Source organism: Desmodus rotundus, chromosome 4 (genome assembly GCF_022682495.2).
Source record: "Desmodus rotundus isolate HL8 chromosome 4, HLdesRot8A.1, whole genome shotgun sequence".
Lineage (NCBI taxonomy): Eukaryota > Metazoa > Chordata > Mammalia > Chiroptera > Phyllostomidae > Desmodus > Desmodus rotundus.
The window spans coordinates 64,681,088-64,695,667 of record NC_071390.1 but is presented as its reverse complement, the minus strand read 5'-3'; the positions used below and the strand labels follow the sequence as shown (position 1 = coordinate 64,695,667).

Here is a 14,580-nt window from a genome sequence, read left to right as displayed (position 1 = left end):
GCTAAGCCCTGGCAGACTGCCCATCTTCAGGAAGTGTTGGTTGCTTTAAGCTGCTAAATTTTGGGGTAATGTTGGGCAGCAATAGGTAGTTGCTATAATACAGTCATTATGAGAAATTTGCTGAAATAATAAAAGCCTAATTACTGTAAGTTATTGCATAGTCAATCAAAAACAGATGTCTAGAAACCATAGTTAAGTCAGAATATAACAATAAAAGTATAAGATAAATAGTCCAAAAGAACTAACTGGATATATATATTAACATATTTCCCCCTTCCCCCCTTTTCCCCCAGACCCCCTTCCTGCTCCACTTTAACAGTTGTCAGTCTGTTCTCTGTATCTATGACTCCATTTCTATTTTGCAAGTTTATTTTCTTCATTGGATTCCATATATGTGAAATCATGTGGTATTTGTCTTTCTCTCACTTACTTCATTAAAAATAATACCTCTACAGGTATGTCCATGCTGTTGCAAAAGCTTAGATTTCCTTTTTTCTTTTTCTTCTTCTTCTTCTTTTTTTTTAATTGCTGAGAGTAGCATCCCACTGGATAAATGTACCGCAGCTTTTTTGTCCACTTATCTACTAATGGTGACTTGGGCTGCTTCCAAATCTTGGCTATTATAAATAATGCTGCAATGAACTTAAGAGCACATATATTCTTTCAAATTACTGTTTCAGGTTTCTTTGGATATATTCCCAGAAGTGGAATCACTGGGTCTACTTTCAATTTTTTCAGGTATCTACCTCAGCTTCTCACAGAGGCTACACCAATCTGTTTTCCCACCAATAGTACACCAGGGCTCCATTTTCTCCACATCCTTGCCAGCAACTGTTGTTAGTTGATTTACTGATGATAGCCATTTTGGCAGGTGTCAGGTGATATCTAATTGTGGTTTTAATTTGCATCTCTCTGATGATTAGTGATGTTGAGCATCTTTTCATATGTCTATGGGCTATCTGCATGTCCTCCTTGGAGAAGTATCTATTCAAATCCTTTGCCCATTTTTTAATTTGATTGTCTTCCTGGTATTGAATTAAGTTCCTTATTTTGGAAATTAACCCCTTATTTAACAGATGTGTCATTGGTAAATATATTCTCTGATACAGTGGGTTCCCTTTTCATTATGATGGTTTCTCTAGCTGTGAGCTTTTTAGTTTGATGTAGTCAGATTTAATTTTTCCTTTGTCTCCCTTGTTATAGGAGATGTATCAGCAAAAATATTGTTACATGAAATGTCTGAGATTTTACTGCCTATATTTTCTTCTACAATTTTTATTGTTTCACAACTTAAGTCATTTATCCATTTTGAATTTATTCTTGTGTATGGGGTAACTTTGTGGTCTACTTTCATTTTTTGGTCGTACCAATCCAATATTCCCAACACTACTTACTGAATAAACTGTTTTCTTTACCACATCGTATGTTCTGGCCTGCTTTCTCAAGTATTAATTGACTATAAAGGCTTGGATGGATTCCTGAGTTCTCTGTTCTGTTCCACTGAACTACATGCCTGTTCTTGTACAACTACCAGGCTATTCTGATTACTATGGCTTTTTCAGTATAGTTTGATATCCACTATTGTGATCCTTCCAACCATGTTAATCTTTCTCAAGACTGTTGAGGCTACTAAGGCTCTTTTATGAGTACATATAAATTTTTGGAATATTTGTTCTAGATCTGTGAAATACCCTGTTGGTATTTTAATAGGAATTGCGTTGAATCTATAAATTGCTTTGGAAAGTATGGACATTTTAATGATGCTAATTTTTCTAATCCATGAACATGGTATATGCTTCCACTTGTTTGTGTCTTCCTCTATTTCTTCAATATCCTATAGTTTTCGGAGTACAGGTCTTTAACTCCTTGCTTAAGTTTATTCCTAAGTACCTTATTTTTGTTGTTGTTACAATATGAAATGGAATTGCTTTCTTAGTTTCTCTTTCTGAGTGTTCATTATTGGTCTATAAAAGTGCTACCAATTTACGGATATTACTTTTGTATCCTGCTACTTTGCCAAATTCATGTATTCAATCTAGTTGTTTTTTGGTGGAGTCTTTAAGGGTTTTCAATGTACGATGTCATGTCATCTGGAAAAAATGACAGTTTTATTTCTTCCTTTCCAATTTGGATGTCTTTTATCTGATCTTCCTATCTGGTCACTGTGGCTAAGACTTCCAGTACTATGTTGAATATGAGCAGTAAAAGCTGACATCCCCATCTCATCTTGTTCCTGATCTTAAGGGAAATGCTTTTAGGTTTTGCTCGCAGAGTATGATGGTGGCTGTAAGATTTTCATACATAGTCTTTACTGTGTTGGAAGTATGATCACTCTATTCCTACTTTGCTGACTTTCTATCATAAATGGGTGCTGGATTTTATCACATGCTTTTTCTGCATATGTTGATATGATCATATGATTTTTATCCTTCATTTTAATATATATATAACATTGATTTGCACATATTGTACCAAGTTTGCATCCCCAGAATAAAACCACTTCGTCATGGTGTATGATTTTTTTTTAAGATTTTATTTATTTTTAGAGAGAGGGGAAAGGAGGGAAAAAGAGAGGGAAACATCAATGTGTGAAGGAAACATCGCCTGGGTTGCCTCTTGTACATCCCCCATGGGAACCTGGCCCACAACCCACGCATGTGCCCTGATGGGGAACTGAACCAGCAAACTTTTGGTTTACAGGTCAGCACTGAGTCCACTGCTCAGCCAGGGTGGTATATGATCTTTTTAATGTATTGATAAATCCAATTTGCTAGTATAGTGTTGATGATTTAGCATCTATATTCATCAGAGATATTGGCCTATAATTTTCCTTCTTTGTAGTGTCTTCATCTAGTGTTAGAATAAGTATAACGGTGGCCTTATAAAAAACAGCTTCTCTCCTCTTGAACTTTTTGAAAGTTTGAGGAGGATAGGTGTCAGTTCTTTGAATGTTTGGTAAAATCTGCCATCTAAATAGAACTTTTGTTTGCTGGGAGATTTTTTGATTACTGCTTCAATTTCATTAGTTGTTATCAGTCTAGTCATGCTTTCTGATTCTTCCTGATTCAGTTTTGGAAGACTGCATGTTTCTAGGAATTTGTCCATTTCACTGAGGTTGTCCAATTTGTTGGGATATAGTTACTCATTGTATTTTCTTACAATCCTTTGTATTTCTGTTATCTGTTGTTACTTTGCCTCTTTCAATTTCTGATTTTGTTTCTTTGGGTTCTCTTTCTCTGTTTCTTGATGAGTCTTGTTAAAGGTTCATCAATTTTGTTCATCTTTTGAAAGAACCACCTGCTGGTTTCACTGATCTTTTGAATTGTTTTGGGTTTTTTTGGCTCTACACCATTTATTTCCCTTCTGATCTTATTATTTCCTTCCTTCCAGTTACTCTGGGTTTTTCTCAATGTTCTTTTTCTAGTTCTTCTATGTATAGGGATGGACTGTCTGAGATTTTTCTTTCTTCTTGAAATAGGCCTGTAATGCTACAAAGTTCCATCTCATGACTGCTTTTGCTATGTCCCATAGATTTTTGGTTACATTGTGTGTTCACTTTCATTTGTTTCCAGGTAATTTTTTATTCCTTCCTTGATCTCATTGGTCATCCATTCATTGTTTTGTAACATGCAATTTAGCCTTGTGTTTGAATGTTTTTGAGTTTGTTTTCACTGTAGTTGATTTCTGGTTTTATGCCATTGTGATCCAAGAAAATACGCATTTTCAATCTTCTTAAATTTACAGATATGTGTTGTGTCCTAACATGGATTTTATCCTAGAAAATGTACCACATGCAATTGAAAACAATGTATATACTGCTGCCTTGGAGTGAAATGCTCTGAAGATAAAAAATCCATCTTGTCTCGTGTGCGATTTAAGGCTGCTGTTTCCTTGTTGATTTTCTGTCTGGAAGATGTCAGTGAGGTGATTAAGTCCCTTACTATGACTGTATGTGCATAAATGTTTATAAGAGTTACATTCTCTTGTTGGATTGCTCCCTTTATTATTATGTGGTGTCCTTCTTTGTCTCTTAATAATAGCCTTTGTTTTAAAGTCTATTTTGTCAGATATAAGTACTGCTATTCTACCTTCTTTTTCATTTCCAAGTGCGTGGAATATCCCTTTCACATCCCTTTATTCTTAGTGTGTATGTATTTTTCATTTTGAGGTGGGTCTCTTGTAGACAGCATATATCTGAGTTTTGCTTTCCTATCTGTTCAGCTACCCTATGTCATTTAATGGAGCATTTAAGCCATTTATATTTAAAGTAATTATTGTACTTTACTTTAATTAATTACTTTACATTTAAAGTAAAGTAATTATACACCTGACTGGTGTAGCTCAGTGGATTGAGTGCAGGCTGCGAACCAAAGGTTTGCCAGTTTGATTCCCAGTCAGGGCCAGGTCCCCAGTACAGGATATGCGAGAGGCAACCACACATTGATACTTCTTTCCCTCTCTTTCTCCTTCTCCTCCCCTCTCTCTAAAAATGAATAAATAAAATCTTGAAAAAAAAGTAAAGTGATTATTGATAGGCATGTATTTATTGCCATTTATTCTTTTAACCTTATTCTTGTCTTTCTTCTTCAAGAAGAAGAAAGGCCTTCAAGGCCTTCTTCAAGAAGGCCCTTTAAGATTTCCTGCAATACTGATTTGTTAGTAACAAACTCCTTTAGCTTTCTCATGTCTGGGAAGTTCTTTATTTCTTCCTCAATTTTAAAGGAGAATGATAGCTTTGCTGGCTATCATTTAAAAGTAGTCTTGGTTGTAGATCCTTGCTTTATATCACTTTGAATATTTCATGCCTATCCCTTCCAGCCTGAAATGTTTCTGTTGAAAAATCAGCTGACAGTCTTACAGGAGCTCCCTTGTAGGTAACTGCTTCTCTCTTGCTGCTTTTAAGATTTTCTCTTTGTCTTTAACCTTTGGCATTTTAATTATGATGTATATTGGTGTGGTCTCTTTGGGTTCATCTTCTTTGGGAATCCCTGTGCTTCCTGGACTTGTATGTACTTCCTACATCAAGTTAGGGAAGTCTCCCATCGCTATTTATTCAAGTCGCTTCTCAATCCCTTGCTCGCTCTTTTTATTTCTGGTACCTTATAATGCAGGTTTTGGTTCACTTGATGCTGTCCCAAGAGAGCCTTAAACTATCCTCAATCTGAAAATCGTTCTTCCTTTTTGCTGCTCTGATTGTGTGTGTTCTGCTACCTTGTCTTCCAAATCCCTGATTTGAGCCTCTGCTTCATCCAACTTATTGCTTATTCCTTCTCGTGTTTTCATTTCACATATTATATTCTCCATTTCTGACTTTTTTATGGTATCTATATCCTTTTTCATGTTGTTACAGCTCTAAGTTTCTTGAGCATCCTTATAAGCATTCTTTTGAACTCCATTATCTGGTAAGTTACTTGCCTCCATTTCATTTACCTCTTTCCAGAGATTTCTCCTGTTCTTTCATTCTGGGACATGTTTCTTAGTTCCCCCATTTTGGCTGCCTCTTTATGTGTGTTTCTACATATTAGGTACATATGAATCCCAGTTTGGGTAGGGCGGCCTTATGCAGTAGGTGTCATGTTAGACTCCATGGCATAGTCTCCTCACTCACCTACTCCAGGAATGACCCTTGGGTGGGTTACGTGGGCACTCCTGTTGGAATTGAGTCTTGACTGCTTTTGGCCTGTTCACATGTGGAGTTGACCCTCAGGTTGACTGACTATGGTTATCAAGCCTACCACAGTGTACAAGCTACTGTGTAGGTGCTGACCACTTAGAGCTGAATTTGTCTCAGAAGCTTCTGGTGCCTGCTGAAATATCCCTTTGGATATTCCACTAATGCAGCTAATTCAATCCTGCTCTGATGTTGTATCAAGCTGGTCATTGGATATGTTGGTTCTGGGGCCTCTTAGGAGGGACTTGAGTGCAGACCAAAGTCAGACACTGCCTGTGACTGTTCCTGGGCAACCTGTTTGGAGCTACAAAACAATTTACAGTTTGTGAATGCCTCTGCTGGGCCTGGGTGTGCATGGTAAGAACAAAGCTGCACATCAAGGATAGCTTTTACCAGCACTGGCACCAGGTGCAGATCAGCAAAAGTCTTAAAGAACACCAAGATGTGCCTCTACCTTTGGGCTGCTTGTTAGGCTCACTCACTCAAGGAACCTCTGCCAGTACTTGAGTTGCATGTGAAAGGTTCTCAGTGAGTCATCAGGTATGGGCCAGGGTGATCACCAGATCCATACAGGTTTAAACTTTGTGCCAGAGTTTGATCTAAGATTACTCAGCAAATGTCCCAGGGCATAACCAAGTCTAGTTGCTACCCCCTGGGTGTATGCAGACCTTTGTGGTGGGACAGGTGTCTTATAGAGTAGTCAGGGTGAGGCTAGGAGAGTTTATCAGTCCAAACAGACCAAGATTTGGCCATGTGAACAGAAGGCTGTGCATGGGTTGGGCATGTGATGGAAAAATTTCTCTTGTCCTAGAGACACACAACTCAGTCTGTCCCAAATTCTGCTAGGGCCTGATCTCAGCAGCACAGGGCCACTGGGAGTTGGGAGGTGCCTGTCAGGTGTAGGGGAAGTTGGGGGTGTAGCCCCCGCTCCTAAGGAACACAACTCAGCCTATCCCAGATTCTGCCCAGACCTGGACAGGGCAGAGCTACCATGAGTCCAGAGGGTGGGGCTTCTGGGAGCGTAGAGGGTGGGGCTAGCAGATCTCCCACGAAGGTGAGGTGTCAGGCAGGTTTCATGAAAGTAGTGGGAATAGCTCCTATCCCAAAGCCACAGAACTTAATCACTGACACCCTAAGTCTGCTGAGACCTCTACACCAAGCAGCTGATTCCTCAACAGGTCATGAGTTCCTCAGGGTGGGGTGACAGGGAATTCACAAGGTAGAGCTATTGCATTCCCCCTGCTTGATGCTGTGAGGAGAGTGTGCCATTTAAGAAAGATGCTATTTGTTGTGTCGGAGAGGGACTCGGCACAGGGATCCTGGCAGATGTCCCTTCAGCTTCCTCTCCAGAGGCACAAACCCCAGATTCTTCTCAGGTGACTCTAGTCTGCTCTACCCTCCCTCCACCAAAGCCTTAGGTGAGCAGCTGCAAACAAGATTTTGTGTGTTGGCCCTTTAAGAGATCACCTATGTCTCTAGCAGACCACTGCCTGTCCCTGGCAGACAGAATTTCCACTGATTTTCACAGCCAGATGTTATGTGGGTGTCTCTTCCCCGCTAGCTATTGTTGCCTGGGCTGGGGAGCTCCTCGGGAAATCACTGCAGCTGAGATATCCCTCTGGAATCTCAGCCCCTACCCGTGGATGTGGAAGGCCAACCCTTTTTATGTCACTACCCTTCCCGCAGGTCTCAATGTGGCTTCTTATGTAAATGGTTCGTTTTAAGACTTCTCTTTAGCTAGTCTTCAGTTGGTTATTCAGGTTGCTTGCTCTGTATTTTAGTTGTAATTCCAGTTTGTTCCCAGGAGGAGGTGAATGTAGCTTCCACCTACCCCATCGCCATCTTGGATCCTCAAAGCTCATTTTTTTATGTGGGAAAAACTGCCACTAGTTCTGCACCCTGGCATTGGCCCTTTTAAACTATGTATTTAAAAAATATCACATGAGTTTTGTATCCTAGATAAAGGGCACTTTTTATATAATATCCTGGCAAATTTAAGAGAGTGAATTCTGATGGCAGTCCACTGGTTTTACGGAGGTGAGGAATGAATGTCCCAAAATTTGTTCACCTGGCATGGAAATTATTTCAGGCTGAAAACAATTCAAGTTAAACAAACTCAAGAAGATGGCTTTTTTTTTTTTCTTCCCTCTTACCTACCTAAAGATATTCTGATAGAGAAACCTGCTTCAGGAAGGAAACCTTAGTATATTCACCTTAGTACATATGAATTAAGTGTGGCATACAGGGAGGATTCAAGCAAAAACTTGTTTGCTAGATTCCCTCTGTGTACCACTGTTTCTGGTGGCCTTTAAAGACTTTGTTTACCAAATGTTTGCTCTTTCCCCTCTACTTGTAAATTGCCTACCTCCTTGACCCAAAATAACATACATACACCATTTTGCCTGTCTTTGGAATTTCTATGCTTAAATGAATTCTCCCTGTGCATGTATTAAAATTTGATTTTCTCCTATTAACTGTCTGTATGTCTTTTGAATTATTTGACCCACAGAAGAACTGAATGGGTAGGGGTATAGTTTCCTCAGCCTGGAAAGTTTTATGTATCAGCTCTAGTATCTATGTATCTAGTATCCAGTATACTAGTATGTAGTATAGTATATTATCTATTGTATATACTATATACTATAGATATATAGTATATCTAGTATCTAGTATCTAGTATATTATAATATATAGTATAGTATAGTACCTAGTATCTATGTATCTGCTATGTAATTTTGGAAAACTTGCTCAAGCTAAATAGGTTTCACTTTCCTTAGCCACTAAATGGAGATAATATTACTAACCCAAATGAGTTAGTACCTTGCGCCTACCTCAGTATTAAACATTTGATAAGTAACAGGTGTCAGTTGTTACTGTTGTGATTGTTGTTACTAATAACATAAATGCCAATGATGTTCCCTTTATTTGTCCTACCATATTAACTGTTTTTATAATTATAATATAATTATATAAATTAAATAGTGCAAATAGACATCTAAATAAATTTCCTTTGCAGATAGGTGCAGTTTCTTCTTCAGGAAAATAACACCAAGAATAAAGTAAAAAATGTTAAAACTTTCCTGAGAGTAAGAAGGCTGAACCAATAGTTCAATCAGGAAAAGAAAAAAAAAAACAAAAAAAAACGGAAAAGGCTGAGGTCAACTGAAAAAACAGACTAAAGTCATTCTTTTCTCTTCCAGCTAATCCCCCACCCTTAATTTTTACTTTCTAGTAGTGAGGTTTGGGTATTTTCAACAAGCTGGCCAGCTGCCAAATCCATCAAGCAGTAAAGAAAAGACCCAGCTTCCAGAGGTCCCTCCCCCTAGGCAGCTCCAGGCGCCGGGTCTGACAAGCTTTCTGAGAAGGCTTGGACTCACTGCAGACTTTTTGGCTCCACAATCATTGTTTGCATGGCTGCTTTACTCCTTATCCAGACCTTGGATTAGCATAGGAATATTGTCCTTTTCCTTAACAAGCAACTCATCCATTCCCATCCACCCCCATTTCTAACCTCCAACCCCATTAAACCCCAAACTAATATATACACATATGACTGGAGCAAATCTACTCGTGGTTATTTTTATATCAGTGTAAAAAACAATTTCACAAAAATCTAAACATAAATCCTTAAGAAAATAACATGCTTAAATAAATAGTTATGTGAGTGTATCTGTGGTAAGACACAGGAATCTCATCAAAAAGCCTGCCTTGGAGTCCATGCAGTGGGAACTTGTGATGGGTGAGACCTTCATAAGGAGGTCTTTGAAAGTCTGAAAAAGTAGCAAAGAGGACCAACCACCTAGCAAATTCTGACCTACAGCAGGGATGGCTAAGTTTCACTTTATAAAGACATTTCTAACTGCCATTTCTTCATCACCTAGAAGTCACTAATTTCATAAATACCCCTGAAATCACTTTCCAACTACACTTTACCTTTTCCCAATGCTCAATTATTTACTCAAAACAAATTTAACATATTTAACTTTTGTATTTCTGTTCAATCATCCCCTTTTCATTCAAAACCTTTCACTTTCCTTCTGTGCCAAAACTACTGTTCCAAACACAAGTGGAAATTCAGTGTAAGAAAGTGGGATTCTACTGTGTGTAACCTCATAGGGTGATCAGATAATAAACTCCGACTAGGCAGGTCTTGGTGGTTAGTCCTTCCCAGGCATATAAATTTTTATTTTTAAAAATTATTTATTGATTTGAGAAAGAGGGGCAAGAAAAGGGAAAAGGGGGAGGGATATATAGGGTGTGTGTGTGTGTATGTAAATCAAAGAAACACTGATTTGTTGTTCCACTTATTTATGCATTTCTTTAGTTGCTTCTTGTATGTGCCCTAACCAGAGATCAAACCTTCAACTTTGGCCTATAACTTCTTTAATGCAAGGTTTTAAGCAAACCCTGTCCATTGTTTCTGTGTATCTAGGTTAACACACCTTTGAAATACACCTTAGCCACTCTCAAGAGAGCACATAATCTTGTTACATACTCTGTAATCCAATCCCTATCTTGCTTTCTCCCACCTCCATATAATCTTCCCTATGTTCTCTCCTTAATTTCAAATGTATAAAAGAAACTGAAAACTGTTTTTCTCCTGAGCATTTGAGATCTTGCTTCCCAGGCACATGTCATCAGTTTGGCTTAAAACACACACATACACACAAACCCAAACCTCGTAAAAATTCTCTACAAGTTTGGACATTTCTTACATTACACCATCAACACTTCCAAACACAGAGAAGAAAGACAAACTAGTATGGCATTTATACAGAGATGATGCATTTATATGTTTTATACTTGTCAGAAGGGGCCTCAATATTAAGTGCACAAGAGAGGGTCACAAGATGATAACAGAGTAGAAGGATCCTTCTTGCACCTCTTCCCAGGACCAAACGAGAAATAAAATTAAATTGGGGAACATGCACCCTAAATTACCAACTGAAGACTATCTGAAGAGGAGACTTAACCAAGAATGGGCAGAAACTACCTCAACACCACACCTGTGCAACAGCTTTCATGACTTGGATGGGGTTGAGCCTGTCAGTCACCCAGCCAGAGGTGAGAACCCATTCATGAATGGGCCAACAGCAATCAAGATCCAATTACAATGGAAAAGCCCACAGAATCCACACAAGAAACATTCCTAACCATCCAGATCAGGAGATCAAGGAGACTACACCACTGAGTCCTACAGGTATCCTACTACGTAAGCCATAACAGAAGACTGGGACTCAAAGCAATTTTATCTAATACATAAAAACAATCACAAAGAAAGTACTAAAATGAAGAGAAAAAGAAAACAACCCTCAAATGAAAGAAAAGGAGAAATCTCCAGAAAAAGAGCTAAATAAAATGGAGGCAAGCAATTTATCAGTCCTGGAGTTAAAAGTAACAGTTATAAGGATGATCAAGGAACTTAGTAAGAACTAAAAGGAGCTTAATGGGAACTACAAGGAACTTAGTAAACCAAATCAGCATGAAAAAGGATATAGAAACCATGAATAAGAAACAGTAGGAAATGAAAAATATCTGAAATGAAAACTACAAAAGAGAGAATTAAAAGTAGGCTGGATGAAGCAGAGGGTCAAGTAAGAGATTTGGAAGACAGGTAGAGAAAAACACCCAATCAGAGCAACAAAAAGAAAAAAGACTTAAAAAGAATGAGGATAATGTAAGAGAACTTTGGGACAACATGAAACGCAACAAAAGCTTCATTATAGGGGTACTTGGAAGAGAATAAAGTGAGCAAGAGATAAAAAACCTGTTCGAAGAAATAATGACAGAAAATTTCCCTTACCTGGTACAGAAAAAAGTCACACAAATTCAGAAAGCACAGAGAGTCCAATCAAGACAAAGCCAAAGAAACCCACACCAAGACACATTATAATTAAAATGGCAAAGTTTAAAGACAAAGACTCTTAAAGGTGGCAAAAGAGAAATAGATAGTTACCTACAAGGGAGCTCTGTAAGGCTGTCAGCTGATTTCTCAACAGAAATACTTCAGAAGAGACTGGCATGAAGTATTCAAAGTAATGAAAAGCAAGGACCTGCAACCAAGACTACTTATTTATTAGCAAGGCTATTATTTAAAACTGAAGGTGAAATAGCGAGCTTCACAGACAAAAAAAATAAGGCTAAAGGAGTTCATTACCACCAAATCAGCATTGCAAGAAATGTTAAAGGGACTCCTTTAAGAAAAAGACACAGAGGAAGGAATATAGGCATGCTGGAAAAAAGTGCCAATGAATAAATACCTATCAATAATAATCTTAAATGTAAATGAATTAAATGCTTCAATCCAAAGACATAGGAAAGCTGAATGGATAAGAAAACATAACCCATATAAATATGTTGTCTAGAACAGACTCAGAACAAAAGATTTACACAGGCTGAGTATGAAGGGATAGAAAAAAATATTCCATGCCAATGGAGATGAAAAAATAGACTTCAAAACAGAGGTCATAACAAGAGATGAAGAAGGTCCTTTATAATACTAAAGGAATCCACCCAATTAGAAGATATAGCCCTTGTAAACATATATGCACCCACTACAGTAGCACCTAAATATGTAAAGGAAATCTTGGTGGACTTTAAGGAAGAGATAGACAGCAATAAAATCATAGTAGGGGATTTTAACACCTCACTGTAGTCAAAGGGTAGATCTTCCAGACAAAAATCAACAAGAAAAATAACTGATATTTACAGAACATTTCACCCAAAAGCAAGAGAATACACAGTCTTCTTAAGTGCATATGGAACATTCTCAAAGATAGACCAGACCACATGTTAGGATGCAAAATAAGTCTTAACAAATTCAAGAAGACTTAAATCATATCAAATATTTTCTTAGATCACAATGGTATGAAACTAAAAATCAACCTCAATAATAAAAACTAAAACACATTCAAATACATACAGGCTAAATACATGTTATTAAATAATGATTATCAATGAGATCAAGAAAGAAATCACAAATTACAACTTAACAGGCATGCCAAGACAAAGAAATATGGGCCAAATGGAAAGAACAGAACAAAGCTTCAGAAAGAGAACTAAGCAATGAGGAGGAAGACAACCTATCTGACGGAGAATTTAAAGCCCTGGTAATCAAAATGCTCACAGAACTGATTGAGCTTGGCTGAAAAATGAAAAAAATAAATGAAAGATACCCAAAATGAAATAAGCAAAATACTCAGGGAACCAACAGTGACAGGAAGGAAACCAGGACTCAAAGCAACAATTTGGAACAAAAGGAGAAATAAACATCCAACTGGAACAGAATGAAGAAACAAGAATTCAAAAAAAATGAAGGGACACTGAGGAATCTCTGGGACAACCTGAAATGTTCTAATATCCAAATTATAGGGGTGCCAGAAGGAAAAGAACAACAGCAAGAAACTGAAAACTTATTTGAAAACAAATAATGAAGGAAAACTTCCCCAATCTGGTGAAGGAAATAGACTTGCAGGAAGTCCAGAGAGTCCCAAAGAAGTTGGACCTAAAGAGGAACACACCAAGGCACATCATCATTAAGTTACCCAAGACTAAAGATAAAGAGAAAATCTTAAAGCAGCGAGAGGAAAGGAGAGAGTTACCTACAAAGGAGTGCCCATAAGGCTATCAGCTGATTTCTCAAAACAAACCTTGCAGGCAAGAAAGGGCTGGAAAGAAGTATTGGAAGTTATGAAAGGCAAGGACCTTCATCCAAGATTACTCCATCCAGCAAAGCTTTCATTTAGAATGGAAGGGCAGATAAAGTGCTTCCCAGATAAGATCAAATTAAAGGAGTTCATCATCACCAAACCATTATTATATGAAAGGTTAAAGGGTCTCATCTAAGAAAAAAAGATCAATAAAATATACTTAATAATTAAGAAAAAAGGAAAAAAATCACAAATTACCAGGAAACAAACAAAAATGAATACAAAACAAACCAAAATCTATGGGACACAATGAAAGCAGATCTGAGAGGGAAGTTCATACATAGCACTACAGGCCTACCTCAAGAAACAAGAAAAGCTTCAAATAAACAATCTAACCCTACACCTAAAAGTACTAGAAAAAGAACAGGAAAAGCCTGGACTAAGAAGGAAATAAGCAAGATCAGAGTAAAAATAAATGGCATAGAGACTAGAAAAAACAGTTCAAAAGATCAATGAAACCAGGGGGTGGCTCTTCAGAAAGAAAAATGAAACTGACAAACCTTTAACCAGACTCATCACAAAAAAGAGAGAATACAAAGAAATAAAATCAGAAATGAAAGAGAAATAGCAACTGATATCACAGAAATACAAAGGATTACAAGAACCTTTGTATACTATGAACAACTATATTCCAACAAATGGGACAACCTGGGCAAAATAATTAAATTTCTAGAAACAACAATCTTCCAAAACTGAATCAGAAAGAATCAGTAAACATGAGTAGACTAGTAACTAATGAAGCTGAAGCAGTAGAAGGAACTCCCAGCAAAGAGAGGTCCTGAACAGATGGCTTCACAGGCGAATTTTATCAATCATTCAAAGAACACCACCTATCTTCAAACTAATCTGAAAAATGCAAAACAACAGAAGACTTCCAAGTTCTTTGTAAGAGGCCAGTATTATCCTAATTTTAAAACCGGACAATGACACAACAAAGAAAACTACAGGTCAATATCTATGATGAATATAGATGCTAAAATCCTCAACAAAATATTAGCAAACTTCATCCAGCAATATGTTAAAAAGATCATAAATCATGATCAAGTGGGATTTATCCTAGGGATGGAAGGTTGGTACAATATTCACAAATCAATAAATGTGATACATCACATAAAGAAAATGAAAGATAAAAATCACATGATCCTATCAACAGATGTAGAAAATGCATTTGATATAATCCAGCACCAATTTATAATACAA

At 37.5% G+C, this 14,580-nt stretch overlaps 1 protein-coding gene across 3 annotated transcripts in view; it reads right to left on the bottom strand.

Moving 5' to 3' along the window:
- Window positions 1–14,580, bottom strand: part of BMPR1A (bone morphogenetic protein receptor type 1A) — a 175,402-nt gene that overhangs the window by 48,264 nt on the left and 112,558 nt on the right. The gene's annotated exons all lie outside the window — the stretch shown is intronic.